We start from the raw sequence: 27944 nt of genomic DNA, 5'->3' as shown, positions 1-27944 counted from the left end.
GAACACAGCATAAAGAACATAGAATACAGAATACAGAATGCAGAATGTAGAATACAGAATGTAGAACACAGAATATAGAATACAGAATACAGAATATAGAATTTTGATACAGAATAGAACCCAGAATTGAGAAAATGGAATGCAGAACACAATGTAGAATATAGAATACAGAATACAGAATTTAAAATGTCAAATACAGTATGTAGAACACAGAATATAGAGTATATACTACAGATTACAGAACCCAGAATTTAGACATGGAATGCAGAACACAGAATATAGAATATAGAATACAGAATACAGAATATAGAATGTAGAATATAGAATGAAGAACCCAGAATTTAGAACATGGAATGCAGAAAACAATTTAGAATATAGAATACAGAATACTGAATACAGAATGTAGAATACAGAATGTAGAACACAGAATATAGAATATAGAATGAAGATTTCAGAACTCAGAGTTTAGAAATGGAATGCAAAACACAGAATATAGAATATAGAATACAGAATACAGAACACAGAATGTAGAGCATAGAATATAGAACACAGAATATTGAATAAAAAACAGAATACAGGATATAGGCAGTAGAAAATAGAATTTAAAACACTGACTATAGGATATATAATACACAATACAGAACCCAGAATTCATAACATGTAATTCAGAACAGACAATTTAGAATATAGAATACAGAAAACAGATTATAGAATGTAGAATATAGAATGTACCACACAGAATATAGAATATACTATACAGAATACAGAATATAGAAGGTAGAATATAGAATGAAGAACACAAAATATAGACTATAGATAGAGAATACAGAACACAGAATTTAGAAGTTGAAATTCAGAACACACAATTTAGAATATAGAGTACAGTATATAGAATGTAGAGTATAGAATTTAGAAATCTGAATATAGAATACAGAATACAGAACACAGAATAGAGAACATGGAATGCAGAACACAGAGTATAGAATATAAACTAGAGAATACAGAACCCAGAATTTAGGCATGGAATGCAGAACACAGAATATAGCATATAGAATTCATAATACAGAATAAACAATGTAAAATATAGAATGTAGAACACAGAATATAGAATAGAGTTTACAGTACCCAGAATTTAGACATGGATTGCAGAATACAGAATATAGAATATAGAATAAAGTTTATAGAATGTAGTATATAGAATGTAGAACACAGAATATAGAATATAGAATGCAGTATACAGAACACAGAATTTAGAACATGCGATTCAGAACAGAAAATTTAGAATATAGATTACAGAATACAGAATTTACAATGTAGAATATAGAATGTAGAACACAGAATATACAATATAGAATACAGAATAAAGAATATAGGATGTAGAATACAGAAAGCAGAATACAAAATTTAGAACATGGAATGCAGAACACAGTTTAGAATATAGAAAACAGAATACACAATATCGAATGTAGAATATAGAATGTTCTACACAGAATATAGAAATAGAATACAGAATACAAAACGCAGAATTTAGAACATGTATTCAGAACACAGAATATAGAATATAGTATAAAGAATTCAGAATTTACAATGTAGAATCAAGAATGTAGAACAGAATATAGATTAAAGAATACAGAATACAGAATATTGAATGTAGAATGTAGAATATAGAATGTAGAACACAGAATATAGTACATAGAATACATAATACAGAACGCAGTATTCAGGGCATAGAATTCAGAACACAGAATCTCGAATATAGAATACAGTATATAGAACACAGAATATAGAATATAGAATAAAAATACAGAACCCTGAATTTAGAACATGGAATGCAGGACATAGTGTATAGAATACAGAAAACAGAAATAGAATTTATATTATAGAATATAGAACACAGAATATAGAATATTCAATACAGTATAAAGAATCCAGAATATAGAACATGGAATGCAGAACAGAGAATATAGAATAAAGAGAACAGATTACAGAAAAGAGAATGTAAATTATAGAATTTAGAACACCGAATTTAGAATATATTATACAGAATACAGAATATAGAATGTAGAATACAGAATGTAGAACACAGAACATAGAATACAGAATACAAAATATAGAATGTGCAATATTGAATGCAGAACACAGAATATAGAATTTAGAATATTGAATGCAGAACACAGAATTAGGAACATGGAATTCAGAACCAAAATTTAGAATTTAGAATACAGAATATAGAATATGGAATGTAGAATATAGAATGTAGAACACAGAATAAAATATATAGAATACTAAAAACAGAATATAGAATGTAGAATATAGATTGCAGAACACAGAATATAGAATATAAAATACAGAATAGAGAACCCATAATTTAGGACATGGAATTCAGTACAAATATTCCATATATAGAATACAAAATACGGAATATAGATTGTAGAATACAGAATGAAGAATACAGAATATAGAATGTAGACTACAGAATGCACAACCCAGAATTTAGAACATGGAATTCAGAGCAGAGGGGTTAGAATAAAGAATACAGAATACAGAATATACAATGCAGAATATAGAATGTAGAACATAGAATATAGAATACAGAAAACAGAAATAGAATGTAAAATATAGATTGTAGAACACAGAATATAGAATATAGAATACAGAATACAGAATATAGAATGTTGAATATAGAATGTAGAACACAGAATATAGCACTTAGAATATAGAATACAGAATACAGAAAATAGAATGTAGAATACATAATGCAGAAACCTGAATTTAGACCATGGAATGCAGAACACACAGTATAAAATATAAAATACAGAATATAGAACCCAGAATTTAGGCATGGAATGCAGAACACAGAATATAGCATATAGAAAACAGAATACAGAATATAAAATTTAAAATATAGAATGTAGAACACAGAATACAGAAACCAGAGTTTAGAACATGGAATGCAGAACACAGAATTTAGAATATAGAATACAGAATACAGAATATAGAATGTAGAATACAGAATGCAGAAACCTGAATTTACAACATGGAACACAGAACACACAGTATAGAATATAAAATACAGAACAGAACCCAGAATTTAGGCATGAGATGCAGAACACAGGATATAGCATATAGAATACAGAATACAGAATATACAGTGTAAAATATAGAATGCAGAACACAGAATACAGAAACAAGAATTTAGAACATGGAATGCAGAACACAGAATTTAGAATATAGAATACAGAATACAGAATAAAAAATGTTGATTATAGAATGTATAACACAGAATATAGCATATAGAATACAGAATGCAGAATATAGAATGTAGAATACAGAATGCAGAAACCTGAATTTAAAACATGGAATGCAGAACAGAATTTAGAATATAGAATACAGAATACAGTATATTGAATGCAGAATATAGAATATAGAACACAGAACATAGAATACAGAATACAGAACCGTGAATTTAGAACATGGAATGCAAAACACACAATATAGAATACAGAATATAAAATGTAGTATATAGAATGTAGAACACAGAATATAGAATATAGAAAGTAGAATACATAACACAGAATTTAGATCATGCAATCCAGAAAAGAGAATTTAGAATATAGAATACAGAATACAGAATTTTCAATGTAGAATATAGAATGTAGAACAGATTATAGATTATAGAATACAGAATACATAATATCGAATGTAGAATATAGAATGTAGGACACAGAATATAGTACATATAATACATAATACAGAACGCAGTATTTAGAGCATCGAATTCAGAACACAGAATCTCGAATATAGAATAGAGAAATAGAATGTGGAATATAGAAATTAGAACACAGCATAAAGAACATAGAATACAGAATACAGAATGCAGAATGTAGAATACAGAATGTAGAACACAGAATATAGAATACAGAATACAGAATATAGAATTTTGAATACAGAATAGAACCCAGAATTGAGAAAATGGGATGCAGAACACAATGTAGAATATAGAATACAGAATACAGAATTTAAAATGTCAAATACAGTATGTAGAACACAGAATAAAGAGTATATACTACAGATTACAGAACCCAGAATTTAGACATGGAATGCAGAACACAGAATATAGAATATAGAATACAGAATACAGAATATAGAATGTAGAATATAGAATGAAGAACCCAGAATTTAGAACATGGAATGCAGAAAACAATTTAGAATATAGAATACAGAATACTGAATACAGAATGTAGAATACAGAATGTAGAACACAGAATATAGAATATAGAATGAAGATTTCAGAACTCAGAGTTTAGAAATGGAATGCAAAACACAGAATATAGAATATAGAATACAGAATACAGAACACAGAATGTAGAGTATAGAATATAGAACACAGAATATTGAATAAAAAACAGAATACAGGATATAGGCAGTAGAAAATAGAATTTAAAACACTGACTATAGGATACATAATACACAATACAGAACCCAGAATTCATAACATGTAATTCAGAACAGACAATTTAGAATATAGAATACAGAAAACAGATTATAGAATGTAGAATATAGAATGTACCACACAGAATATAGAATATACTATACAGAATACAGAATATAGAAGGTAGAATATAGAATGAAGAACACAAAATATAGACTATAGATAGAGAATACAGAACACAGAATTTAGAAGTTGAAATTCAGAACACACAATTTAGAATATAGAGTACAGTATATAGAATGTAGAGTATAGAATTTAGAAATCTGAATATAGAATACAGAATACAGAACACAGAATAGAGAACATGGAATGCAGAACACAGAGTATAGAATATAAACTAGAGAATACAGAACCCAGAATTTAGGCATGGAATGCAGAACACAGAATATAGCATATAGAATTCATAATACAGAATAAACAATGTAAAATATAGAATGTAGAACACAGAATATAGAATAGAGTTTACAGTACCCAGAATTTAGACATGGATTGCAGAATACAGAATATAGAATATAGAATAAAGTTTATAGAATGTAGTATATAGAATGTAGAACACAGAATATAGAATATAGAATGCAGTATACAGAACACAGAATTTAGAACATGCGATTCAGAACAGAAAATTTAGAATATAGATTACAGAATACAGAATTTACAATGTAGAATATAGAATGTAGAACACAGAATATACAATATAGAATACAGAATAAAGAATATAGGATGTAGAATACAGAAAGCAGAATACAAAATTTAGAACATGGAATGCAGAACACAGTTTAGAATATAGAAAACAGAATACACAATATCGAATGTAGAATATAGAAAGTTCTACACAGAATATAGAAATAGAATACAGAATACAAAACGCAGAATTTAGAACATGTATTCAGAACACAGAATATAGAATATAGTATAAAGAATTCAGAATTTACAATGTAGAATCAAGAATGTAGAACAGAATATAGATTAAAGAATACAGAATACAGAATATCGAATGTAGAATGTAGAATATAGAATGTAGAACACAGAATATAGTACATAGAATACATAATACAGAACGCAGTATTCAGGGCATAGAATTCAGAACACAGAATCTCGAATATAGAATACAGTATATAGAACACAGAATATAGAATATAGAATACAGAATACAGAATATAGAATGTAGAATATAGAATGAAGAACCCAGAATTTAGAACATGGAATGCAGAAAACAATTTAGAATATAGAATACAGAATACTGAATACAGAATGTAGAATACAGAATGTAGTACACAGAATATAGAATATAGAATGAAGATTTCAGAACTCAGAGTTTAGAAATGGAATGCAAAACACAGAATATAGAATATAGAATACAGAATACAGAACACAGAATGTAGAGCATAGAATATAGAACACAGAATATTGAATAAAAAACAGAATACAGGATATAGGCTGTAGAAAATAGAATTTAAAACACTGACTATAGGATATATAATACACAATACAGAACCCAGAATTCATAACATGTAATTCAGAACAGACAATTTAGAATATAGAATACAGAAAACAGATTATAGAATGTAGAATATAGAATGTACCACACAGAATATAGAATATACTATACAGAATACAGAATATTGAAGGTAGAATATAGAATGAAGAACACAAAATATAGACTATAGATAGAGAATACAGAACACAGAATTTAGAAGTTGAAATTCAGAACACACAATTTAGAATATAGAGTACAGTATATAGAATGTAGAGTATAGAATTTAGAAATCTGAATATAGAATACAGAATACAGAACACAGAATAGAGAACATGGAATGCAGAACACAGAGTATAGAATATAAACTAGAGAATACAGAACCCAGAATTTAGGCATGGAATGCAGAACACAGAATATAGCATATAGAATTCATAATACAGAATAAACAATGTAAAATATAGAATGTAGAACACAGAATATAGAATACAGTTTACAGTGCCCAGAATTTAGACATGGATTGCAGAATACAGAATATAGAATATAGAATAAAGTTTATAGAATATAGTATTTAGAATGTAGAACACAGAATATAGAATATAGAATGCAGTATACAGAACACAGAATTTAGAACATGCGATTCAGAACAGAAAATTTAGAATATAGATTACAGAATACAGAATTTACAATGTAGAATATAGAATGTAGAACACAGAATATACAATATAGAATACAGAATAAAGAATATAGGATGTAGAATACAGAAAGCAGAATACAAAATTTAGAACATCGAATGCAGAACACAGTTTAGAATATAGAAAACAGAATACACAATATCGAATGTAGAATATAGAATGTTCTACACAGAATATAGAAATAGAATACAGAATACAAAACGCAGAATTTAGAACATGTATTCAGAACTCAGAATATAGAATATAGTATACAGAAATAGAATATAGAATACAGAATGAAGAACACAGAATTTAGAACATGGAATGCAGTACACAATTTAGAATATAAAATACAGAATACAGAATACAGAATGTAGAACACAGAATGCAGAACACAGAATATAAAATATAGAATACAAAATGCAGAATATAGAATTTAGTATACAGAATACAGAAACCAGAATTGAGTACTTGGAATGCAGAACACAATTTAAAATATAGAATACAGAGTACAGAAAACAAAATGTAGAATATAGAATATAAAACACAGAATATTGAATATAGAATGCAGAACCCGGAATTTAGAACATGGAATGCAGAACACAATTTAGAGTATTGAATACAGAATACAGAATACCGAATGTAGAGAATAGAATGTAGAAAAGAGAATATGGAATATAGAATATAGAATACAGAACGCAGAATTTTGAAGATGGAATTCAGAACACAGAATATAGAATATAGAATACAGAAATAGAATGTGGAATATAGAATGTAGAACACAGAATATAGAATTTATAATACAGAATACAGAATATAGAATGTAGAATACAGAACGTAGAACACTGATTATAGAATATAGAAAAACAATATACAGAATCCAGAATTTAGAACATGGAATTCAGAACAGAGAATTAAGAATATAGAATACACAATATAGAAGAAATATACAGAATGTATAACACAGAATATAGAATATAGAATACAGAACGTAGAACCCAGAATTTAGAACATGGAACGCAGAGAACAGAATGTAGAATATAAAATACAGAATACAGAATATAGAATTTAGAATATAGAATGTAGAACAGAGAATATTGAATATAGAATACAGAACACAGAATATATAATGTAGAATACAGAATAATACACTTATTATAGAATATAGAATACAGAATACAGAACCCATAATTTAGAACATGGAATTCAGAACAGAGAATTTTGAATATAGAATACAGAATACAGAATATAGAATGTAGACAACAGAATGTACAACACAGAATATAGAATATAGATTACAGAACGCAGAACTCAGAATTTAGAACATGGAATGCAGAACACAGAATATAAAATATAGAGTACAGTATATAGAATGTAGAATATAGAATTTAGAACACAGAATATAGAACATAGATAACAGAACCCACAATTTAGCACATGGAATTCAGAACTCAGTGTATAGAATATAAAATACAGACTACAGAACCCAGAATTTAGACATGGAATGTAGATGACAGAATACAAAATATAATAGACAGAATACAAAACCCAGGATTTAGAACATGGAATTCAGAGCACAGAATTTAGAATATAGTATAAAGAATTCAGAATATAGAATGTTGAATATAGTATGTAGAACACAGAATATAGAATATAGAATAAAGAATACAGAATTTAGAATGTAGAATACAGAATTCAGAAACCAGAATTTAGAACAAGGAATGCAGAACAAATTTTAGAATATAGAACACAGAATACAGAATATCGAATGTAGAATATAGAATGTTGAACACAGAATATAGAATACAGAATACCGAACCCAGAATTTAGAACATGGAATGCACCACACAGAACATAGAATAAAGAATACAGTATATACAATGAGAATATAGAATGTAGAACACAGATTATAGAATATAGAATACAGAATACAGAATGTAGAATACAGAATGCAGAACACAGAATATAGATTATAGAATACATAATACAGAACATAGAAATTTGAATACAGAATGTAGAATCCAGTATAGAGAACATGGAATACAGAACACTTGTTGAATATAGAATACCGAATACAGAATAAAGAATGTAGAATTCAGAATGTAGAACACAGAGTATAGATTATAGAATGCACATGTCAGAACCCAGTGTTTAGAACATGTAAATCAGAACACAGAATGTGGAATATAGAATACAGTAATAGAATGTAGAATTTAGAATTTAGAACACAGAATATAGAATATTGAATAGAGAATACAAAACCCAGAATTTAGAACATGGAATTCCGAACAGAGATTTAGAAGAATAAGTACAGAATACAGAATATACAATGAAGAATATAGAATGGAGAACAAAGAAAATAGAATAAAGAATACAGAAATAAAATGTAGAATATAGAATATAGAACACAGAATATAGAATATAGAATACAGAATACAGAACACAGAATTTAGAACATGTAATTCAGAACACAGAATATAGAATAGAGAATAAAGAATACAGATTATAGAATGTAGAATATAGAATGTAACACACAGAATATAGTAAATACTATACAGAATACAGAATATAGAATGTAGAATATAGAATGTAGAACACAGAATATTGACTATAGATAGAGAATACAGAACCCAGATCTTAGAAATTGAAATTCAGAACACACAATTTAGAATATAGAATACAGAATATAGAATGTAGAGTATAGAATTTAGAAAACCGAATATAGAATATAGAATACAGAACCCAGAATTTAGAACATGGAATGCAGAACACAGAGTATAGAATATAAACTACAGAATACAGAGCCCAGAATTTACGCATGGAATGCAGAACACAGAATATAGGATATACAATACAGAATACAGAATATTGAATGTAGGATATAGAATGAAGAACACAGAATTTAGAACATAGAATTCAGAACACAGAATATAGAATAGAGAATACAGAAATTAAAAGTAGAATTTAGAAGGTAGAACACAGAATGTAGAATATAGAAAACAGAATACAGAACCCAGAATTTAGAACATGGAATTCAGAGCACAGAATACAAAAAAAAGAATAGAGTATATAGAACACAGAATATAGAATATAGAATACAGAAATAGAATGTAGAATGTAGAATGTAGAACACAGTATATAGAATATAGAATAAAGAATACAGAACCCAGAATTTAGAAAGGAGAAATCAGAACAGAGAGTTTAGAATAAAAAGTACAGAATACAGAATATACAATGTAGAATATAGAATGTAGAACACAGAATATAGAATATAGAATACAGAATACAGAACGCAGGATTTAGAACATGGAATTCAGTACACAGGAAATAGAATATGGAATACATAAATGAAATGTATCATTTAAAATGTAGAACACAGAATATAATATATAAAATTAAGAATACAGAACCAAGAATTTAGAATATAGAATGGAGAACACAGAATATACAATAAAGAATACAGAAATAAAATGTAGAATATAGAATATAGAACACAGAATATAGAATACAGAATACAGAATGAAGAATGTAGAATACAGAATGTAGAACACAGAATATAGAATATAGAATACATAATACAGAATATAGAATTTTGAATACAGAATTCACAACCCAGAATAGAGAAAATGGAATGCAGAACACAATGTAGAATATAGAATACATAATACAGAATATAAAATGTCGAATACACAATGTAGAACACAGAATATAGAATATATAATACAGATTACAAAACCCAGAATGTAGACATGGAATGCAGTACACAGAATATAGAATATAGAATACAGAATTCAGAATATAGAATGTAGAATATAGAATGAAGGACCCAGAATTTAGAACATGGAATGCAGAAAACAATTTAGAATATAGAATACAGAATACTGAATACAGAATGTAGAATACAGAATGTAGAACACAGAATATAGAATATAGAATGAAGATTTCAGAACCCAGAGTTTAGAGATGGAATGCAGAACACAGAATATAGAATATAGAATACAGAATACAGAACACAGAATGTAGAGTATAGAATGTAGAACACAGAATATTGATTAAAAAACAAAATACAGGATATAGGCTGTAGAAAACAAAATGTAAAACACTGACTATAGGATATAGAATATAGAATACAGAACCCAGAATTCATAACATGGAATTCAGAACAGACAATTTAGAATATAGAATACAGAATACAGATTATAGAATGTAGATTATAGAATGTACCACACAGAATATAGAATATACTATACAGAATACAGAATATAGAAGGTAGAATATAGAGTGTAGGAAAAAAAATATAGACTATATATTGAGAATACATTACACAAAATTTAGAAGTTGAATTTCAGAACACACATTTTAGAATATAGAGTACAGAATATAGAATGTAGAGCATAGAATTTAGAAAACTGAATATAGAATATAGAATACAGAACCCAGAATTTAGGCATGGAATGCAGAACACAGAATATAGCATATAGAATTCATAATACAGAATAAACAATGTAAAATATAGAATGTAGAACACAAAATATAGAATAAAGATTACAGTACCCAGAATTTAGACATGGATTTCAGAATACAGAATATAGAATATAGAATACAGAATATAGAATGTAGTATATAGAATGTAGAACACAGAATATAGAATATAGAATGTAGTATACAGAACACAGAATTTAGAACATGCGATTCAGAACAGAGAATTTAGAATATAGAGTACAGAATACAGAATTTACAATGTAGAATATAGAATGTAGATCACAGAATATACAATATAGAATACAGAATACAGAATATAGGATGAAGAATACAGAAAGCAGAATACAGAATTTAGAACATGGAATGCAGAACACATTTAGAATATAGAATACAGAATACAGAATATCGAATGTAGAATATAGAATGTAATACACAGATTATAGAATATATAATAGAGAATACAAAACGCAGAATTTAGAACATGTATCCAGAACACAGAATATAGAATATAGAATACGGAAATAGAATGTAGATTATAGAATGAAGAACACAGAGTTTAGAACATGGAATGAAGTACACAATTTAGAATATAGAATACAGAATACAGAATGTAGAACACAGAATATAAAATATAGAATACATAATCCAGAATATAGAATTTAGAATACAGAATGCAGAAACCAGAATTGAGAACTTGGAATGCAGAACAAAATTAAAATATAGAATACAGAATACAGAAAACAAAATGTGGAATATAGAATATAGAACACAGAATATTGAATATAAAATGCAGAACCCAGAATTTAGAACATGGAATGCAGAACACAATTTAGAGTATTGAATACAGAATACAGAATATCGAATGTAGAGTATAGATGTAGAAAATAGAATATGGAATATAGAATACAGAATACAGAACGCATAATTTTGAACATGGAATTCAGAACACAGAATATAGAATATAGAATACAGAAATAGAATGTGGAATATAGAATGTAGAACACTGAGTATAGAATTTATAATAAAAAATACAGAATACAGAATGTAGAATACTGAACGTAGAACACTGATTATAGAATATAGAATACAGGACACAGAACCCAGAATTTAGAACATGGAATACTGAACAGAGAATTCAGAATTAAGAATACAGAATACACAATATAGAATGTAGAATACATAATGTACAACAAAGTATATACAATATAGAACTGAATGCAGAAAACAGAATTTAGAACAGGGAATGCAGAACATAAAATTTATAGTATAGAATACATAATACAGTATATAGAATTTTGAATATACAATGTGGAACACACAATATAGATTATAGAATACGGAACCCAAAATTTAGAACATAGAATACAGAATACAGAATATAGAATGTAGAATACAGAATGAAGAACCCAAAATTTAGAACATGGAATGCAGAACACAATTTAGAATATAGAATACAGAATACAGAATTCAGAATGTAGAATACAGAATGTAGAACTCAGAATATATAATATAGAATACATAATACAGAATATAGAATTAAGAATACAGAAATCAGAAACCAGAATTGAGAACTTTGAATGCAGAACCCAATTTCAATATACAATACAGAACACAGAATATAGAATGTTGTATACAGAATGTAGAACACTAAATATGCAATATAGAATAGAGATTACAGAACCCAGAAATAAGACATGTAATGCAGAACACAGAATATAGAATACAGAATACAGAATGTACAGTATAAAATGTAGAACACAAAATATTAAATATAGAATACAGAATACAGGATATAGACTGTAGAACACAGAATTTAGAACACTGACTTTAGAATATAGAATACAGAATACAGAACACAGAATTCATAACATGGAATTCAGAACAGAGAATTTAGAATATAGAATACAGAATACAGAGTACAGAATGTAGAATATAGAATGTAGAACACAAAATATAGACAATAGATAGACAATACAGAACCCAGAGTTTACAACTTGAAATTCAGAATACACAATTTAGAATATAGAGTACAGAATCTAGAATGTAGAATATAGAAGTTAGAAAACAGAATATAGAATACAGAATAAAGAACACAGAATATAGAACATGAAATGCAGAACACAGAATATAGAATATAGAATACAGAATATAGAATGCAGAATATAGAATGTAGAACACAGAATTTAGAATATAGAATGCAGAATAGAGAACACAGAATTAACAACATGCAATTCAGAACAGAGAATTTAGAATATAGAGTACTGAATACAGAATATACAATGTAGAATATAGAATGTAGAACTCAGAATATAGAATATAGAACACATAATACAGAATATAAAAATTTGAATACAGAATGCAAAACCAGATTTGAGAACATGGAATGCATAGCACAATGTAGAATATAGAATGTAGAACACAGAATATAGAATATAGAACACATAATACAGAATATAAAAATTTGAGTACAGAATACAGAACCCAGAATATTGAAAATGTAATGCAGAACACAGAACTTAGAATATAGAATAAAGAATACAGAATATAGAATGTAGAATATAGAATGTGGAACACAGAATACAGAATATAGAATACAGAATACAGAACACTAAATTTAGAACATTGAATGCAGAGTACAGAACATAAGATATAGAATACAGAATACAGAAACCTTAATTTAGAACATGGAATGCAGAAAACAGAATTTAGAATATAGAATACAGAATACAGAATATAGAATATGGAATATAGAATGTAGAACACAGAATATAGGATGTAGAATATAGAATGTAGAACACAAAATATAGAATAGGGATAGAGAATACAGAACCCAGAGTTTAGAACTTTGAATACAGAACACAGAAATTAGAATGTATTATAAAGAATACAGAAAATAGAATGCTGAATATACAATGTAGAACACAGAACATAGAATATAGAATACAAAATACAGAATATAGAATGTAGAATACAGAATGCAGAAACCATTATTTAGAACATGGAATGCAGAACACAGAATATAGAATATAGAATACAGAGTATAGAATGTAGAATATAGAATGTAGAACACAGAATATAGAATACAGAATGCAGAATACAGAACACAGAATTAAGAACATGCAATTCAGAACAGAGAATTTAGAATATAGAGTACAAAATACAGAATATACAATTTTGAATATAGAATGTTGAACAAAGAATCTAGAATATACAATACAGAATACATAATATAGAATGTAGTATACAGAAGGCAGAACACAAAATATAGAATATAGAATACATAATATTGAATATAGAAACTTGAATTCAGAATGCAGAACCTAGAATTGAGATCATGTAATGCAGAACACAATGTAGAATATAGAATACAAAATACATAATATAGAATGTCGAATACAGAATGTAGATCACAGAATATAGAATATAGAATACAGATTACAAAACCCAGAATTTAGACATGGAATGAAGAACACAGATTATAGAATATAGAATACAGAATACAGAATATAGAATGTAGAATATAGAAAGTACAACACAGAATATAGAATATAGAATACTGAATACAGAATATAGAATGTAGAACACAAAATATAGATTATTGAATACAGAATACAGAATATAGAATGTAGAATACAGAATGAAGAACCCAGTATTTAGAACATGGAATGCAAACACAATTTAGAATATAGAATATAGAATACATAACACAGAATGTAGAACACATAATATAGAATATAGAACACATAATACAGAATATAGAAGTTAGAATACAGAATGCAGAAACCAGAATTGAGAACATGGAATTCAGAACACAATTTGAATTTAGAATACAGAATACAGAATATAGAATGTCGAATACAGAAAGTAGAACACATAATATAGAATTAAGAATACTGATTTAAGAACCCAGAATTTAGACATGGAATGCAGAACACAGAATATAGAATATAGAATACAGAATACAGAATTCAGAATGTAGAGTACAGAATGTAGAACACAGAGTATTGAATATAGAATACAGAATACAGGATATAAACTGTATAATACAGAATGTAGAACACTCACTTTAGAATATAGAATACAGAATACAGTACCCAGAATTCATAACATGGATTTCAGAACAGAGAATGTAGAAAATACAATACAGAATACAGAAAATGGAATGTACTATATAGAATATACCACACGAAATATAGAATATAGAATACAGACTACAGAATATAGAATGTAGAATATGGAATGTAGAACACAAAATATAGACTATAGATTTAGAATAAAGAACACAGAGTTTAGAACTTGAAATTTAGAACACACAATTTAGAATATAGAGTACAGAATATAGAATGTAGAGTATAGAATTTATAAAACAGAATATAGAATATAGAATACAGAAACCAGAATTTAGAACATAGAATGCAAAACACAGAATATAGGATATAAAATAGAGAATACAGGACCCAGAATCTAGGCATGGTAATCAGAACACAGAATATTGGATATAGAATACAGAATGAAGAACCAAGAAAATTGAACATGGAATGCAGAACACAGATTGTAGAATACACAATACAGAATACACAATACAGTACGTAGAATATAGAATGTGGAACACAGAATATAGAATATACAATACAGAACACAGTAACCAAAATTTAGAAAATGGAATGCAGAGCACAGAATATAGGATATAGAATACAGAATACAGAACCCTTAATTTAGAACATGGAATGCAGAACAAAGAATTAAGAATATACAAAACACAATAGAGAATATAGAATGTGGAATATAGAATGTAGAACACAGAATATAGAATGTAGAATATAGAATGTAGAACACAAAATATAGAATATGGATAGAGAATACAGAAACCAGAGTTTAGAACTTTGAATCCAGATCAAAGAATTTAGAATGTAGTATAAACAATACACAATATAGTATGTAGAACACACAATATATAATAAAGTATTCAGAATCCAGAATTTAGAACATGGAATGCAAAACACAGAATATAGATAATAGAATACAGAATATAGAATGTAGAATACAGAATGTAGAACACAGAATATAGAATCTAGAATGCAGAATACAGAACACAGAATTAAGAACATGTAATTCAGAACAGAGATTTTAGAATATAGAGTACAGAATACAGAATATACAATGTAGAATATAGAATGTAGAACACAGAATATAGAATATAGAATACAGAATCCAGAATGTAGAATACAGAATGCAGAACACAGAATATAGATTATAGAATACATAATACAGAATATAGAAATTTGAATACAGAATGCAGAAACCAGAATAGAGAACATGGAATACAGAACACTTGTTGAATATAGAATATCGAATACAGAATATAGAATGAAGAATACAGAATGTAGACCACAGAGTATAGATTAAAGAATGCACATGTCAGAAGCCAGTGTTTAGAAAATGTAAATCAGAACACAGAATGTAGAATATAGAATACAGTAATAGAATGTAGAATTTAGAATATAGAACACAGAATATAGAATATTGAAAAGAGAATAAAGAACCCAGAATTTAGAACATGGAATTCAGAACAGAGATTTAGAATAAAAAGTACAGAATACAGAATATACAATGAAGAATATAGAATGGAGAACACAGAATATACAATAAAGAATACAGAAATAAAATGTAGAATATAGAATATAGAACACAGTATATAGAATATAGAATACAGAATACAGAACACAGAATTTAGAACATGAAATTCAGAACACAGAATATAGAATAGAGAATAAAGAAATTAAAAGTAGAATTTAGAATGTAGAACACAAAATGTAGAATATAGAAAACAGAATACAGAACCCAGAATTTAGAACACGGAATTCAGAGCACAGAATACAGAAAAATAATACAGTATATAGAACACAAAATATAGAATATAGAATACAGAAATAGAATGTAGAATATAGAATGTAGAAAACATTATATAGAATTTAGAATAAAGAATACAGAACCCAGAATTAAGAACAGAGAATTCAGAACAGAGAGTTTAGAATAAAAAGTACAGAATACAGAATATACAATGTAGAATATAGAATGTAGAACACAGGCTATAGAATATAGAATACAGAATACAGAACGCAGGATTTAGAACATGGAATTCAGTACACAGGAAATAGAATATTGAATACAGAAATGAAATTTATCATTTATAATGTAGAACACAGAATATAATATATAAAATTAAGAATACAGAACCAAGAATTTAGAATATAGAATGGAGAACACAGAATATACAATAAAGAATACAGAAATAAAATGTAGAATATAGAATATAGAACACAGAATATAGAATATAGAATACAGAATACAGCACCCTGAATTTAGAACATGGAATGCAGGACACAGAGTATAGAATACAGAATACAGAACTAGAATGTAGAATATAGAATATAGAACACAGTATATAGAATGCAGAATACAGAACCCAGAATTTAGAACATGGAATTCAGAACACACAATTAAAGAATGTGGTATACAGAATATGAAATGTAGAATACAGAATTTAGAACAGAGAATATAGAATATAGAATACAGAATACAGATCAAAGAATTTAGAACATGTAATTCCTAACTCAGAATTTAGAATATAGAATACAGAATACAGAATGTAGAACACAAAATATTGAACACACAATATAGAATATAGAATATAGTATGCAGAACACAGAATTTTAAAATGGAATTCAAAACACGGAATATAAATATAGAATACAAAATATGGAATATAGAAAGTAGAATAGAGAATGTAGAACACAGAATATAGAATCAGAATTCAGAAACAAGAAACCAGAATTTATAATATGGAATAAAGAATATAGAGTATAGAATATCGAATACAGAATTCAGAACACAGAATTTAGAATATACTATACAGAATATAGAATGTAGAATACAGAATGTAGAACACAGAATATAGAATATAGAATACACATGTCAGAACCCAGTGTTTAGAACATGGAAATCAGAACACAATGTGGAATATAGAATACAGAAATAGATTGTAGAATATAGAATTTAGAACACAGAATATAGAATATTGAATACAGAATACAGAAGCCAGAATTTAGAACATGGAATGCAGAAAACAGATTATAGATTATAGAATACAGAATACAGAACACAGAATTTAGAATACTGAAAGCAGAACACATAATATAGAATGTGGTATACAGAATATAAAATGTAGAATACAGAATTTAAAACAGAGAAAAGAATATAGAGTACTGAATACAGATCCCAGAATTTAGAACATGTATTTCAAAACTCAGAATTTTGAATATATAATACAGAATATAGAATGTAGAATATAGAATGCAGAACACAGAATATAGAATATATAATAAAGAAAACAGAACGCAGAATTTAGAACATTTAATGCAGAACACAGAATGTAGAATATTTTACACAGAATATAAAATGCAGATTACAGAATTAAGAACAGAGAATAAAGAATATAGAACACAGAATACAGATTCCAGACTTACAACATGTATTTCAGAACTCAGAATTTTGAATGAAGAATACAGAATATAGAAAGTAGAATACAGAATGTAGAACACAGAATATAGAATATAGAATACAGTATGCAGAACCCAGAACTTTGAAAATGGATTTCAGAACACTGAATTTATAATACAGAACAAAGAATACGGAATATAGAATGTAAAATAGAGAATGTAGAACACACAATATAGAATATAGAATTCAGAATACAGAAACCAAAATACATAACATTGAGTACACAACACAGGATATAGAATATAGAATAAAGAAATAAATGTAGAATATTGAATGTAGAACCCAGAATATAGAATAAAGAATACAGGACACAGAACCCAGTATTTGGAAAATTTAATGCAGAACACAGAATATAGAATACATAATTCAGAATATAGAATGCAGAATATAGAATGTAGAACACAGAATATTGAATGCAGACTACAGAACACAGAATTTAGAACATGGAATTCAGAACAGAGAATTTAGAATATAGAGTAAAGAATACAGAATATACAATTTAGAATATAGAATGTAGAACACAGAATATAGAGTATAGAGTACAGAATACAGAATATAAACTTTAGATTACAGAATTTACTACAAAGAATATAGAATATAGATACAGAATACAGAATATGGAATGTTGAATACAGAATGCAGAAACAAGAATTTAGAACATGGATTGTACAACACAATTTAGAATATAGAATACATAATACAGAATATCGAATGTAGAATATAGATTGTATAACACAGAGTATAGAATATAGAATACATAATAAAGAAAGCAGAATTTAGAGCATAGAATTCAGAACACAGAATCTCGAATATAGAATACACAAATAGAATGTGGAATAAATAATTTAGAACACAGAATATAGAATATAGAATGCAGAATACAGAATATAGAATGTCGAATACAGAATGTAGAACACAGAATATTGAATATAGAATACAGAATACAGAATAGAGTATGTAGAATAAAGAATTTAGAACACTGACTATAGAATATAGGATACAGAATACAGAACTCAAAATTTAGAACATAGAAAACAGAACAGAGAATTTAGAATATAGAATAAACTATACAGAATATAGAATGCTGAATACAGAATGTACAACAAAGAATATAGTATATAGAATACAGAATGCAGAACCCAGAATATAGAACATGGAATGCAGAACACAGAATGTAGAATATAGAATATGGAATACCGAATATATTATGTAGAATATAAAATGTAGAACACAGAATATAGAAAATTGCATACAGAATACAGAACCCAAAATTTAGATCATGGAATGCAGAACAAAGAATATAGGATATAGAATACAGAATACAGAACACAGCATTTAGAATATCGAATGCAGAAAACAGAATTTAGAACATAAAATACAGAATACAAAATATAGAATTTAGAATATAGAATGTATAAAACAGAATATAGAATATAGAATACAGAATACAAAATATAATATGTAGAATATAGAATGTAGAACACAAAATATAGAGTATAGATATGGAATACATAAACCAGAGTTTAGAACTTAGAATTCAGAACACAGAATTAAGAATATAGAGTAGAGAATACATAATATACAATGTAGAATACAGACTGTAGTACACAGAATATAGAATATAGAATACATAATTCAGAATATACAATGTACAATATAGAATGTAGAACACAGAATATTGAATGCAGAATACAGAACACACAATTAAGATCTTGGAATTCAGAACACAGAATTTAGAATATAGAGTACAGAATACAGAATAAAAAATGTAGAATATACAATGTATAACACAGAATATAGAATAGAGAATACAGAATACAGAATATAGAAGGAAGAATACAGAATGCAGAAAACAGAATTTAGAACATGGAATGTAGAAAACAATTTAGAATATAGAATACAGAATACTGAATATCGAATGTAGAATATAGAATGTAAAACACACAATATAGAATATAAAATACAGAACACAGAACGCAGAATTTAGAACATGGAATTCATAGCACAGAATATAGAATATAGAATACAGAAATAGAATGTGGAATATAGAATTAAGAACACAGAATAAAAAATATTGAAACAGAATACAGAATATCCAATGTAGAATATAAAACGTAGAACACACAATATAGAATATAGAATACAGAATACAGAACGCAGAAATTAGAACATGGAATTCATAGCACAGAATATAGAATATAGAATACAGAAATAGAATGTGGAATATAGAATTAAGAAGACAGAATATAAAATATTGAATACAGAATACAGAATATAGAATGTCGAATATAGAATGTAGAACACAGAATATAGAATACAGAATATAGAACACAGAATTTAGAACATGGAATGCAGAACACAGAACATAGAATATAGAATACAGTATATAGAATGTAGAATATAGAATGCAGAACACAGAATATAGAATATAGAATGCAGAATACAGAATATAGAATGTCGAATACAGAATGTAGAACACAGAATATTGAATATAGAATACAGAATACAGAATAAAGTATGTAGAATAAAGAATTTAGAACAATGACTATAGAATATAGGGTACAGAATACAGAACTCAAAATTTAGAACATGGAAAACAGAACAGAGAATTTAGAATATAGAATAAAGTATACAGAATATAGAATGCTGAATACAGAATGTACAACAAAGAATATAGTATATAGAATACAGAATGCAGAACCCAGAATATAGAACATGGAATGAAGAACACAGAATGTAGAATATAGAATATGGAATACAGAATATAGAATGTAGAATAGAGAATTTAGAACACAGAATATGAATATAGAATACAGAACACAAAACAAAGAATTTACTACATGAAATTCAGAACACAGAATTTATAATATAGGATACAGAATACATAATACAGAATGTAGCATACAGAATGCAGAACACCGACTATAGAATATAGAATACAGAATGCAGAACACAGAATTTAGATCATGGAATTCATAATACAGAGTTTCTAATTTAGAATACAGAATACAGAATAAAGAATTTACAATAGAGAATGTAGAACACAGAATAGAGAATATAGAATTCAGAATACAGAATTTAGAGAATGCAATGCACAACACAGAGTATAGAATTTAGAATACACAAAACAGAATCCAGAATTTAGAACACGGAATGCAGAACACAGAACAGAGATTATAGAATACTGAATACAGAAATAGAATGTAGAATATAGAATTTAGAACACATAAAATAGAGTAAAGAATACAGAAATCAGAACCCAGAATTTAGAACATGGAATGCAGAAAACAGAATATAGAATATAGAATACACAAAAAGATGTAGAATATAGAATGTAGAACACAGAATATATAATATAGAATACAGAATACAGAAATCAGAATTTAGTACATGGAATGTATAACATATGGTATAGAATATAGAATACAGAATACAGAACACAGAATTCAGAACATGGAATGCAGAACACAGAATATAGATTATGGTATACAGAAAATAATATGTAGAATACAGAATGTTGAACACAGAATATAGGATATAGAATACAGGATACAGAAACCACAATTTAGAACATGGAATGCAGAATAGAGAATATAGAATATAGAATACACAACACAGATCCCAGAATTTAGAACATGGATTTCAGAACTCAGAACTTAGAATACAGAATTCAGAATATAGAATTTAGAATACAGAATGTACCACACAGTATATAGAATATAGAATACAGATTACAAAACCCAGAATTTAGAACATGGAATGCAAAACCCAGAATTTACAATATAGAATACAGAATTCAGAATTTTGAATGTATAATACACATTGAAGAATACAGAATATTGAATATAGAATGCAGAATACAGAATATAGAATATAGAAAATAGATTGTAGAAAACAGGATTTAGATTATAGAATGAAGAATAGAGAACCCAAAATTTAGAACTTGGAATTCAGAACACAGAATTTAGAATATTGAATACAGAATATAGAAAGTAGAATACAGAATGTAGAATAAAGAATAGAAAATATAGAACCCAGAATACAGAATATAGGGTGTAGAATAAAGAATTTAGAATACAGAATATAGATTATAGAATACAAAACATAGAACGTAGAATATAGAATGTAGAACAGAGAATATACAATATAGAATAAAGAATACAGAACCCAGAGTTTAGAATATGGAATGCAGGACAGAAGATAGAATATAGAATACAGAAATAGAATGTAAATAAGAATTTAGAACACAGAAAATAGAATATAGAATACAGAATACAGAACCCAGAATTTAGAACATGGAATGCAGAACACAGAAGATAGAATATAGAATACAGAAATAGAATGTAGAATATAGAATGTAGAACACAGAGTCGAGAATATAGAATACAGAATAAAGAACCCAGAATTTAGAACATGGAATGCAGTACATAGAATATAGAATATAGAATACAAAATAAAAACACAGAATTTAGAATATGGAATGCAGAACACAGAATATAGAATATGGTATACAGAAAATAAAATGTACAAAACAGAATGTAGAACACAGAATATAGAATACATAATACAGAACCCCGAATTTAGAACACGGAATGCAGAACAGAATACCGAATATAGAATACAGAACACAGATCCCAGAAATTTGAACATGGATTTAAGAACTCAGAATTTAGAATACAGAATACAGAATACATAATATAGAAATTAGTACACAGATTGTAGAACACAGAATATAGAATATAGAATACAGAATTCAGAACCCAGAAATAAGAACATGGAATTCAGAACACAGAATTTAGATTATTGAATACAGAATATAGAATGAAGAATACAGAATGTAGAATACAAAATAGAGAATATAGAACACAGAATACAGAATATAGAGTGTAGAATATAGAATGTACAACACAGAATAAAGATTATAGAATACACAATATAGAATGTAGAATATAGAATGTAGAACACAGAATATAGTATATAGAATACAGAATACCGAACTAAGAATTTAGAACATGGAATTCAGAACACAGTATATAGAATATAGAACACAAATACAGAAAATAGAATGTAGAATATAGAATGTAGAACACAGAATACAGAATATAGAATACACAATTTAGAACGTACAATATAGAATGAAGAACACATAATATAGAATATAGAATACAGAATACAGAACACAGAGTTCAGAACATGGAATACAGAACACAGAATATAGAATATGGTACACAGAAAATAAAATGTAGAATACAGAATGTTGAACAGAGAATATAGAATATAGAATAGAGAATTCAGAAATCAGAACTTAGAACATGGAATGCAGAACACAGAATAAAGAATATAGAATACAGAACACAGATCCCAGAATTTAGAACATGGATTTCAGAACTCAGAATTTAGAATATAGAATACCGAATATAGAATGTAGAATACAGAATGTACAAGACAGTATATAGAATATAGAATACAGACTGCATAACCCAGAATTTAGAACATGGAATGCAGAACACAGAATATAGAATAAAGAATACAGAACGAGAATGTTGAATATAGATTATAGAACACAGGATTTAGAATATAAAATAGAGAATATACAATTTAGAATATAGAATATAGTACAGATAATGTTGAATATAGAATACAGAATATAGAACGCAGAATTTTGAACATGGAATTTGGAATGCAAAATAGTGATTATAGAATTCAAATATAGAATGTTGAATATAGAATGTAGAACAAAGAATATTGAAAACAGAATACAGAATACAGAATGTAAAATTTAGAATGTAGAACAGAGAATATGTATATTGAATATAGAAATAGAATCCAGAATATGGAATGTAGAACACAGAATATAGAATACAGAAAACAGAAACCAGAATGTAGAACATGGAATGCAGAACACAGAATATAGAATATAGAATACAGAATATCGAATGTAGAAAATAGAAAGTAGAACACAGAATATAGTATATAGAATATAGAATGCAGAACTCAGAATTTAGAAAATGGAATTCAGAACACTGTATATAGAATATAGAATACAGAATACAAAATACAGAATATAGAATATAGAATGTAGAAAAATCAATATAGAATATATAACACAGAATACAGAACAAAGAATTTAGAACATGGAATTCAGAATACAGAATATAATATACAGAATGCAGAAATAGAATGTGGAATATAGAATGTAGAACACAGAATATAGAATGTAGAACATAGAATGTAGAACTCAAAATATGAATATACAATACAGAATACAGAACACAGAATTTAGAACATGGAATTCAGAACACAGAATTTAGAATATAGGATACAGAATACATAATATAGAATGTAGAATATAGAATGTAGAACACAGAATATACAATAAAGTATACAGAATATACAATGTAGTATATAGAATATACATCACAAAATATAAAATATAGAATATAGAATACAGAACCAAGAATTTAGAACATGGAATTAAGAACACGGAATTTAGAATATAGGATACAGAATACATAATATACAATGTAGCGTACAGAGTGCAGAACACCAAATATAGAATATAGAATACAGAATGCAGAACACATTATTTAGAACATGGAATTCATAATACAGAGTTTATAATTTAGAATACAGAATACAGAATATAGAATTTAGAATAGAGAATGTATAACACAAAATATAGAATATAGAATTAAGAATACAGAATTAAGGGCATGGAATACAGAACACAGAGTATAGAATATACAATACACAAAGAGAACCCAGAATTTAGAACACGGAATGCAGAACAAAGAATACAATTTATAGAACACAGAATACAGAAAAAGAATGTAAAGTATAGAATTTAGAACATAGAAAATAGAGTATAGAATACAGAATTCAGAACCCAGGATTTAGAACATGGAAAGCAGAAAAGAAAATATAGAATATAGAATACAGAATTAGAATGAAGAATATAGAATTTAGAACACAGATATAGAATATAGAATACAGAATACAGAACCCAGAATTTAGAACATGGAATGCAGAACGTAAAGTATAGAATATAGAATACAGAATACAGAACACAGAATTCAGAACATGGAATGCAGAACACAGAATATAGAACATGGTACACAGAAAATAAAATGTAGAATACAGAATGTTGAACACAGAATATAGAATATAGAATAGTGAATTCAGAACCCAGAATTTAGAACATGGCATGCATAAAACAGAATATAGAATATAGAATACAGAACACAGATACAGAATTTTGAACATGGAATTCAGAACTCAAAATTTAGAATATAGAATACCGAATATAGAATGTAGAATACAGAATGTACAACACAGTATATAGATTATAGAATACAGAATGCAGATTCCAGAATTTAGAACATGGAATGCAAAACATAAGGTATAGAATATAAAATAGAGAATACAGAACACAGAATTCAGAACATGGAATGCAGAACACAAAATATAGAATATGGTATACAGAAAATAAAATGTAGTATACAGAATGTTGAACACAGAATATAGAATATAGAATAGAGAATTCAGAATTCAGAATTTAGAACATGGAATGCAGAACACAGAATAAACAATATAGAATACAGAACACAGATCCCAGAATTTAAAACACAAAATATAGATTATTGAATACAGAATACAGAATATAGAATGTAGAATACAGAATGAAGAACCCAGTATTTAGAACATGGAATGCAAACACAATTTAGAATATAGAATATAGAATACATAATACAGAATGTAAAACACATAATATAGAATATAGAACACATAATACAGAATATAGAAGTTAGAATACAGAATGCAGAAACCAGAATTGAGAACATGGAATTCAGAACACAATTTGAATTTAGAATACAGAATACAGAATATAGAATGTCGAATACAGAAAGTAGAACACATAATATAGAAATAAGAATACTGATTTAAGAACCCAGAATTTAGACATGGAATGCAGAACACAGAATATAGAATATAGAATACAGAATACAGAATTCAGAATGTAGAGTACAGAATGTAGAATACAGAGTATTGAATATAGAATACAGAATACAGGATATAGACTGTATAATACAGAATGTAGAACACTGACTTTAGAATATAGAATACAGAATACAGAACCCAGAATTTATAACATGGATTTCAGAACAGAGAATGTAGAAAATACAATACAGAATACACAAAATAGAATGTAGAATATAGAATATACAACACGAAATATAGAATATACAATACAGAATACAGAATATAGAATGTAGAATATGGAATGTAGAACACAAAATATAGACTATAGATAGACAATAAAGAACCCAGAGTTTAGAACTTGAAATTTAGAACACACAATTTAGAATATATAGTACAGTATATAGAATGTAGAGTATAGAATTTATAAAGCAGAATATAGCATATAGAATACAGAACCCAGAATTTAGAACATAGAATGAAAAACACAGAATATAGAATATAATATAGAGAATAAAGAACCCAGAATTTAGGCATGGAAATCAAACACAGAATATTGGATATAGAATACAGAATGCAGAACCCAGAAAATTGAACATGGAATGCGGAACACAGAATGTAGAATACACAATCCATAATACAGAATATAGTACGTAGAATATAGAATGTGGAACACAGAATATAGAATATAGAATACAGAATACAGAAACCAAAATTTAGAATATGGAATGCAGACCACAGAATATAGGATATAGAATACAGAATACAGAACCCTTAATTTAGAACATGGAATGCAGAACAAAGAATTTAGAATATACAATACACAATACAGAATATAGAATGTGGAATATAGAATGTAGAACACAGAATATAGAATGTAGAATATAGAATTTAGAACACAAAATATAGAATATGGATAGAGAATACAGAAACCAGAGTTTAGAACTTTGAATCCAGATCAAAGAATTTGGAATGTAGTATAAACAATACAGAAAAAAGTATGTAGAACACACAATATAGAATACAGAATTCAGAACACAGAATTTAAAACATGGAATGAAGAACACAGAATATAGATAATAGAATACAGAATATAGAATGTAGAATACATAATGTAGAACACAGAATATAGAATATAGAATGCAGAATACAGAACCCAGAATTAAGAACATGTAATTCTGAACAGAGATTTTAGAATATAGAGTACAGAATACAGAATATACAATGTAGAATATAGAATGTAGAACACAGAATATAGAATATAGAATACAGAATACAGAATGTA

Source organism: Vicugna pacos, chromosome 16, assembly GCF_048564905.1.
Source record: "Vicugna pacos chromosome 16, VicPac4, whole genome shotgun sequence".
Taxonomy (NCBI): domain Eukaryota; kingdom Metazoa; phylum Chordata; class Mammalia; order Artiodactyla; family Camelidae; genus Vicugna; species Vicugna pacos.
Note: the sequence above shows the minus strand (reverse complement) of the source record.